Source organism: Silurus aristotelis (assembly GCF_946808225.1).
Source record: "Silurus aristotelis genome assembly, chromosome: 3".
Taxonomy (NCBI): domain Eukaryota; kingdom Metazoa; phylum Chordata; class Actinopteri; order Siluriformes; family Siluridae; genus Silurus; species Silurus aristotelis.
In genome coordinates this window covers 5155098-5165097 of record NC_139576.1, presented here as the reverse complement: position 1 = coordinate 5165097, position 10000 = coordinate 5155098, and the positions used below count along the sequence as shown (strand labels likewise).

At 37.9% G+C, this 10000-nt stretch overlaps 1 protein-coding gene across 2 annotated transcripts in view; it reads right to left on the bottom strand.

The window, feature by feature from the left end:
* Nucleotides 1–10000, bottom strand: part of erbb4b (erb-b2 receptor tyrosine kinase 4b) — a 409427-nt gene that overhangs the window by 155088 nt on the left and 244339 nt on the right. The gene's annotated exons all lie outside the window — the stretch shown is intronic.

The following is a 10000-nucleotide window of genomic DNA, read 5'->3' as shown; positions in this document are numbered from 1 at the left end:
TGCCACTCTTGGGCCCTTGAGCAAGGCCCTTAACCCTCTATGCTCCGGGGGTCCCTTACGAGGGAAATATCAAGGTTCGTGACGTCGGAGTGAAGTGGGGCCGCCTTCCCGTGGGCTCACCACCTGCAGGAGGGACCGCAAGGGACGGTGCTGTGAGGATTGGGCAGCAGTCGAAGGCGGGGGCCTGCTTAGACTGCTGCCCCCGTGACCCGAATTACGGATAAGCGGGAAAAAATGGATGGATGGATGGATATACAGCCAACCTCGATAGTTCGGAACTCGCAGCTTGGAAAATTCGCGGGTTCTCATTTGGAACGTAACTAACGGCAAGTCGCGGATTATCGTAAAATTTGCGGGTAACTGAAGCGGGACCGAACGGTCAGGAACGTTAGAAATATCATTGTAAACTATGTATTTGGTCAAATACTGTACACCATTACATTTTTAATGTGACATAATGTCTAGATGAAATCACTAAAGGTAACATGGGGGCTACGAGGGTTCGGATTTTCGGAACTCGCCTTTGAACGTAACGTAACCCCCGCAAGTTCCGGGGGACCACTGTATACATTTTTTACTCCACTATAAACTGACCATAAGTGTCACCAATTACATTTTGCACGTCAGTTTTTCCTACTTCTACAAGGTATTGAAGGTACTAGATTAAAGATGTGCATCTTCGTAACTCAAACCGATGCGATTCACATCTCGAACGTTCGTACCATGAATTTGTTCGTAAGTTGTTACTGTGTTATCGACTACGCATATCTTCTATTTATGAAAGAGCTATAAATACTATCAATTAAACAATAAAATATACAACAACAAATTTAAATTATCAAAATACAGTATATAATATTTTGTATTAAGTTATATATATATATATATATATATATATATATATATATATATATATATATATATATATATATATATAAAAATGTATATAATGTATAAAATGTATAATATATATATATATATTTAATAAATATTAATTTGCTCGAGTCCAGTGCGCATCATGTCAACTCGTTACGGTTGACGACTAGCTAGCGACTAGCTACCATTTTTAATTCTTTTTGACTCGAACGGTTTGTTCGTATACGCAAACGTTCGTTAAGTGGGGATCGTCTGTACATATGAAGCCGCTACCAATGCGATGCGATTCAGCCCATATTAAGATACAATGTGATCAGATTTCGATTTCTTTCTACACAATGTGATGATGCAATTCAATATGGTAGACATTTTTTTGTTTGGTTCAGACAGACAACAAATCTTCAATTTACTTAGGTGCCTTCTGACTTCTAATACATGGACCTTTCACAAACAGGCCAATGTAGTTAAAATAAAAAAAGATGAAATAAAACCAGATGTTTTTTTTCCTGTTCTGTTTCCAGGAAGATGCAGCTCTACCTCTGCCATGTTAATCTGTATTCTATGTTTTAGAATCATAGAGTTTAAGAGCGCTTAAGAAACAGTTCAGTAAAAATAAATCAAGCTACATATGATATATTGCCCACAAATTATTAATTACTTTTTAAATATTGAAAGTGTAGCGCATCTACTAGTAATTATAAAGAAATAAATAGTTTTTAACAATGCAAATATACAAAAAATACAAATGGCATAAAAAAATCGCGATACAAATGGCAACTTGTATCCCATGCACACTTTTTCAAATCGATAAATCACATCATTAACTTTTATTTTTAAGGCCAATGCGAATTGTTGAATCTTACCCTCGCTATACTAGACGCGATGTTCCTTTTTGCGCCAAATGAAGCTACTGCACATGAAGGCGAATTAACATCTTGTCAAATGCCATACTTTGTTATGTGATACTGTAATTTTATTAGTTAATTGACAGTATGTTTTTAAAGATTTTCTATATTCTTGTTTAATTTATGTTTCGATTTGGCAAGTTGTTGATTTCGGAAAGGGTGTGGTTAAGTCAAGTCAAGTTTATTTCCATTGCGGTTTTCACAACGGTCTCAAAGCAGCTTTACAGAATTTAAGAGTTAAGGTGAACGATGTGCATTTATCCCTGATGAGCAGCCGTGGCGGCTGTGGCAAGGAAAAACTCCCTTAGATGTTATGAGGAAGAAACCTTGAGAGGAACCGCACTCAAAAGGGGAACCCATCCTCATTTGGGTGATATCAAGAGTGTGATTATAGTCTTTAAACAATACAGAAGAGCCTACGTTTAATACGAGTGAAATACTAAGAATTGTACTCAAGTCATTTTGGAATTGGTGACTTTTAACTTTAAATTTTGCAGGAAGGTATCAATACTTTTACTTTTTCAAGTATGATTATCAGCTACTCTTTACACCTCTGCAGAAAACACCCCATGCTACAAACTGGGCTAGGGGTTTTAGCATGGAAGCTGGTTTCCTTTTGCATACACAATAGAGTGTGTGACGCAGTTACTTGTGGCCCGTTTGCAAAAACTGAACACGTAAATGGTTCCCATGCAAACAATGGTTACGTGTCGAAAAAACATTTCTTTACATTTCATGTCACATTTATAAAGAATCTGTATAATTCCTGTGCTATAGTAGCTGAGGTTCTAGATACAATTATTTGACAGGTGTGATAATAGCATGTAACCTTATTTCTGATTAACACACGTAAATTGAAAAAAAAAAATCTGATTGAAAAAAAGTGTTTCATAAATGTAAATCAATGTTTCGTTTCATGTAATAATCCATGACTCAAACATTTGTAAAAATATAATTCAACATTTTAGGCTATTTGTACGTTCATAAAATATAGCTTTCTTCCTAAACACGTTTGAATGTGATTATCTCAAAAAGTCAAACATGTACAGCATGCTAGTCACATATAACTTAGAAGAACTTGTGTTAAATATAGTGTCGTGCGAGTTTTGCCATTTTATCTTTCTTATGCAGTCAACACCATTAATTAGTCAGCAATATAAGCTAACATAATCAGCTAGAGGTCTGAGCTAAGATTAGCAGCTAGCAATCGGAAAACATTATTAGCCATCATTTTGATGCATTACGAAACTGAGTAAGATATGAAATTAAACTTTATCATGTACAAATAACAAACTTACCGACTGCTCAATTAAAGAGATTATTGGCAACTAGTGCTCTGATTAAAATGGTACTTCATTAACTCTTCTATTATCCTCAGTAAATATAGAAATAACAATGATATGAAATTTATATTTATTTATTATATTTACACAGTTTAGAACATCTTAGATCTTTCTAATGATCAAAATTCTACACACATTTGTTTTCTGGTGTAGATATTCACTCTAACATGCTATACTGGTGTACCGTATTTTTTGGACTATAAGCCGCTACTTTTTTCCCACGTTTTGAACCCCGCGGCTTAAACAACGTAGCGGCTAATTTATGGATTTTTCCTGGGTTTCACAAACTTCAAGCCAAAAAACTGAACCCCATAACATTAGACCAATAAAATTTTCGAACAAAAACAAAAAAACACACTTCACCTGTGTTCTGAGCTGCACGGCATCAGGAGAAAAAACTTCCACCGGTGGTGATTTTTAAACACACAACAATGCCAAAAGAAAAACTCTCGAGAGAAATAGTTGTGAAAGGAAGGAGGAAGACAGTGAACAATGACTTTCTTGGTAGGCTACTGTTTAGATACAAGCCGTTGTAACGCATTGAGTTTGGGTGAAGGGAGAGCTCGCTAACTCCAGTTGCCATAGAAATCATATAAGCACAGACAGGTTTCCAAAACTCGTGCTTTTTTATTTTTCTTGGCAACAGCGTTACGGGTTAGTCAAAGAAACTTAGAAATAAGCATCAGAAAATAATAAGGACATATTCCTCGGCCTTGCACACATGCAGTAATAACGGAAAAATGCGGTGGCAGGCTATTCCCAAAATACCGCTCTGCTCTTAAAGGAGCCACAACATATTTCACCCGTTACAACTTGTAACAGACACTGTCTTTTGTTAAAGCCTGTGTAAAGTTTATTAGTTTCAGTGTAGACAGCTGCGGCTTATAGACAGGTGCGGCTTATTTATGTTCAAAATAAAAATCTTTGTAAAATTCAGTCGGTGCTTATATTTGGGTGCGCTTAATAGTCCAGAAATTACGGTAATATTCACTATAAATGTGTGTATTCACTATAATATCTAAACTTTCTATCTATTTCTTGTGTGAGTATTTGTGCCATGGGTGAGGGGAAAACATAATTTTTAATGGTTTACAGGGGAGAAGCAAACATATAAAAGCTTGCACAGAAGCCTTCTTAACCATCTCTCTTTGTGCCCTGAGCTCTTTATGCTCTCTCTCAATTGACAATGGCCTTTAAGCTCTGAAGGCTTATTTAAAGGGCTATTTAAGTAGGCAACAAAGACAAATTGTTTGACACAGACATTTTAGCAAATATGTATTATAAAGTCATATTGTGGAGTTTTAAATTGCTCAGGAGGTTAAATTGACCCCTGGAGGAGAAAAATTGTCAGATTTTAGGGTGACTGAAATGAGAACAATTTTCAAAGCATGTCAAAACATCTGCAGGATCTTAAAAAAAAAGGCCTGTTTTATTTCTCTATTCTATTTTTTATTCTTTTTTTATTTTTGTATCTTTCTTATTTTATTTTCTTATTCCTTTATATGTCCTGGAGCAGCCATAAAAAGCCTTTCACTGCATACCGTACAGTGCATGGTTATGTAACTGGCAAATAAAATGTTATGTCTCTTTTACTATAGAAAAAGAATAGAAATGTACTGCAGTGAAGAAAAATTCTCCCAATCTCGCCTCTGTCCCTTTTTTTTTTTTTTTGGTATGATGGAATAATAACCACACCATGTGTTTGCACGTCCTCTCTCATCTCACAGAGGCACCTAACAAGCGACTCCAGCAGCTGCTGCCATTTTGGATCCAGCTGAGGATGGAGACGGAGTTGTGCCAGGCCATTCGTTCAAATAATCAGCATGCTTCACAGGAAAGAAAGAGCAAAACAGTATGGGTTAAAAAAGAAGAAGAAAAAAAAAGAAAACAAAAATCACAGCCTGGCACTTACTCTGCCACTTCAAGTCTCAGTGGAGATACGGATGTGGGGAATAATAACAGTGTTCAGGAAGTAAAGAAAAGAACAGAAAGAGCCCTAGTACAAGTCAAGGTTGGTGTTACATTTTCAGAGTGACAAAAAGGAAGAGCGATAGCTTGGTGTCAATAAATTGCACATTGAAAACAGCTCTTATCCTAAATCCTAAAAGAACTTCATGTAGTTCTTGGCGAATAATTACACACTCCAGGGTGCATAAATATATATACACTTTATAGATACCTGCCTTTTCCAGCCATATGAAGTTCTTCCCAAAAGTTTTACCACAAAGTTGGAGGCATACAATTGTATAGGATGTCTTTGGAATGTAAGGGCATCCAATTCTCCCTTCACTTGAGCTAGGAGACCCAAACCTGTTCTGGCATGACAATGTCTCTGTGCACAAAACAAACTCAATGAAGATATGCTTTACATGATTTGGATCTCATTAAAGTGGGAGCACAAGATCTGTAGTGTTCTGCTATTGAGCTCTGACCTCAACCCTATTGAACACTTCTGGGATGAATTTGAACAGAGATGTGGAATATGTTCACTGATCTTGATTCAATATACCGTAATTTCCGGATTATTAAGTGCAAATATAAGCCGCACCCACTGAATTTGACAAAGATTTTTATTTTGAACATAAATGAGCCGCACCTGTCTATAAGCCGCAGGTGTCTACACTGAAACTAATGAACTTTACACAGGCTTTAATGAAAGACAGTGTCTGTTACACGGCTTGTATCTAAACAGTAGCCTACCAAGAAAGTCATTGTTCACTGTCTTCCTCCTTCCTTTCACAACTATTTCTCTGGAGAGTTTATCTTTTGGCATCGTCGTGCGTTTAAAAATCACCATCGGTGAAGCTTTTCTCCCGATGCCGTGCAGCTCAGAACACAGGTGAAGTGTGTGTTTTCATGCCCGGTTGTTTTTAGCGTGACGAATGATTCACGTTTCCTGTAGACAGTACGAGTGAGCGGCAGGTCAAACTTCAGAGGAACATCATCCATATTTATGATGTGGTGCGGCCCGATTCAGTGGGAGCGCATCTGATTAAATATAAAGAGTTTCATTGGTTCACCTGAACCCGTTCAGCAATTTCATTGGTCTAATATTATGGGGCTCAGTTTTTTAGCATGAAGCTTGTGAAACTGGGAAAAACCCAGGAAAAATCCATAAATTAGCCGCTTCATTGTTTAAGCCGCGGGGTTCAAAGCGTGGGAAAAAAGTAGCGGCTTATAGTCCAGAAAATACGGTAATACATAGAATTATGCCCATTCATAAAAAAAAAAAAAATATATAGGTTTTATATATATATATATATATATATATATATATATATATATATATATATATATATATATATATATATATATAAACTGGATTCTGGAGTGGTGTTTGCAAACACTACTTGGCTTTGTTAATCTGTTAATAAATCTGGATTCAAAACCTCCAAGATTTCTGGGCAAGTTATTCTAAGTAAGAAAAATTCCACAACACTGGCTGTATCCCAGGTCTTCTCACTTCACAAAACATGAGTAACTGACTTGATTTGTGCAGTAGTGTTGCATTGTTCTCGAAGGATTTATTTCATTCGGAAGGACGAGTCGTTTCAAAAAGTGATTCTTTGTTTTTCTACTGGATGCACATAAACAAAGCATCGCAAAATTCTCCTTAGTTTATGTCCAGGAAACAGATTCGAGTGGTACATCTCTCAACTCTTCTAGGCCGACTCATCGTTTTTTTTTTTTATATCACGTGACTCCCATAGACGCTATGCAGTCTATCAAACGAGAAACAGAATTGAGTAGTTCATCTCATGGGTCCTCTGGTCTGAGTCATTCGTTTATTAAGTGATTCCTATAGATGTTATGCAATGCAATACATTTTGACATTATTGTTACAAGACCCTACACAGTGCAATAGATCAGATTTTTGGTCCGAGTCCTGACATTATTGTCAAACAAATTGCATTGTGAAGCGTATATGGGAGTGAGGTGACAAAAGAACGAACGACTCGAACCAGAAGATATGAGAGGTGAACAACTCATTCTGTTTTTTTATCATTTGTCATTTGCTGCATTGTTATATTATTATTATTGGAACTATACTTAAAGTTTGTGTATGTAGTCGTGTTGGGGGATCTGGTTATTAAAAACCTTTTATATTATTTCTGATCAAAGGAACGAAATGAACTAAACTTTCTCTCGGCTTCTCCCGTTAGGGGGCGCCACAGCGGATCATCCACATGTTTGATTTGGCACGTTTTTACGCTGGATTCCCTTCCTAACGCAACCCTCCCCATTTATCCGGGCTTGGGACCGGCACTAAGAGTGGCTGGGGTTGGTTCCCTGACCGGGGATCGAACCCGGGCCGCAGCGGTAAGAGCGCCGCATCCTAACCACTAGACCACCAGGGACTAAGGAACGAAATGAACTAAATGACAAAAAAGATTTGTGCATTTTAATGAACTAGATTCAAAGAACCGAGTCACAAAACTGTTCCGACCTTCTCATCACTATTGTGGAGCACAAATCTCCATAAAATCTTGTGGAACATCTTCCTGGAAGACTGGAGATCATTATAAGAGCAAATGGGGACTAAATGTGGAACACAATGTTCATAAAGCATGTACCAATCTTGTGTAAAATGTTATCCTACCTATTATATATACCATATTATATATGACTCAGTATGAATCTGAGAGAAAAGAAAAGGAGTTAAGGGTAAGTGTGCACCTTAATGGCCTGTCTGGAGGTCAATATAATGTGCTTCTGTTTCAGGGAAAAAGGAGCACGCCGACAGTCAAGAGCTTTTACACCGCACAGAATGGCAAAAAGAAGAAAAGCCTCTGGCTAACTACGATGTCGAGACAGAAACCCACCAAGCAGCAAACAGGAAACGACTCGTTGAAATGGCTCTGCGGCTCAGCACTTTTCTTCACAGGCCAATTTGGTCTACAGTCGAAGCTCGAAGTCTGGTTTCCGTACAGACCTTTTGTTTTTTCATAATTATCGGCTTGCGTTTCGTGTCGCAAGTGCAACATGCAAAGACCTGACTCGACATTTGATTACGTCTCCCTGACCCAGTGTGAAAGTATTAACAGCGTAAACACTCGCTAGTGCACCTGCAGTGTGGGAGAATGTCAAAATCAGCAGTTTTATGAGAAGACAAAGATTCTGGGAGAAAACTGTCTGTCTCGAGGGTAGAAAATAGCTCACTGTGTTCACTGGCCCTGTGATGAAAGTTTACCTTGAGTACCTTGGTTATTTGTCCCTAATATCTCATTCTATGCATCTATAATCTAGTTGATGTTTGACTGAAACCCATTGTTTCCTGGCAAACATTCAAAAATATTACTTATACTAATAGTTAAAAACAACTTAAGGACTAGAAGCCACTAATCCCATGGCTATATCTTAAACTGAAATGCGTTTTTGTCTGAAACCGTCACACAAAAGTGTATATATTCAGTCAAACCCGTGGCTTGAAAAGTGAACAACAAATACACAAAGCACTGTGGCTTGTATTTTGATAGTCAGGTATCAAATCTGATTTGATCCAAAATTTCTTTGGCACAATAAAAAAAGATCCTGGCATCACCCTAGCAAGCTATTACTGCTGTGTCCTTGAGCAAACCACTTAACCTTGAACTGCTCCATGGCACCCTGTCTGAAGTGTAAGTTGCTTTGAATAAAAGCTTTAGCCAAATGGGTTACATGTAAATCATGAAGATGTAAATAAAGTTGAGTGAAAATTCTTAGAAAAAACAAACACTTCCCATTACCATTTTTCCTTTGACTAAATTCTCATTGTTGTCTTTAGGCTTTGTTTCAATGGCCTTTTTTTTTTAGATAAACTAAAGTCTGCTAGATGAACCCTTGGGGGCCGGATGATTTGAATAACCATAGCTGCAGACTTTCATTTCTCTAAACCGGTGTGCAAACAGAATAAATAGCTAATGGATGCAAGTGAAAAAAGATTTAAATGTTAAAATTAGGACCAATAGATTCTTAGAGACTTCTGAGCTACAGAGCACAAGTTAGTCAGAAGGGGTGATTGATCTTTTCATTATATATTCTGCTTGAAAGGAAGCATGCTGGGTGATAAGCAGTTAGCTAGTTAGTTCACACCTAGCAGTTAGCATGCTAGCCATGGGTATATTCCTGGGCATTACATGGGCATACTTATATTGGTATTAGCATTGGCAGATGGACAGACAGACAGACAGACAGACAGACAGACAGACAGACAGACAGAGAAATTGATTGATAGATAGACGAATGAACACACAGACACATGACACACACACACACACACACACACACACACACACACACACACAGTAATACATGGCAAAACACACACATACAAGCATTTAGGCACACAAACACGCAGACATTAACACACACACACACACACACACACACACACACACACACACACACACACACACACACACACACAAGGATACACAAAGATACAGTCTCTCTCTCTCTCTCTCTCTCTCTCTCTCTCTCTCTCTCTCTCTCTCTCTCTCTCTCTCTCTCTTACATGCACGCACACATTTATTGTAGACTAGCCTATAGCAGGTTCAGGGATTTATACTCAGCGAGGTTACACAGCTCAGTTTACAGAGCTTTATTACTGTCTGTCCTTTGTCTTTCTGGCTCCCAAACACACACACACACACACACACACACACACACACACACACACACACACACACACACAAATATCCAAGCTTGATTGTATTTATATTTCCTCTATTTCTTATAAGTACTTTGGGAGGCAGATGTTTCGTGCCCAGATATATCAGTAAAAAAAGCCTCTGGTTCACAAAACTGCCCCGAAACCTGAAATTTCATTTCCGAATCGATGGAATTTGACAGCGTTTGCTTGCGGAGAGCCCTGCGGCACCAGGAAACATTTTAATA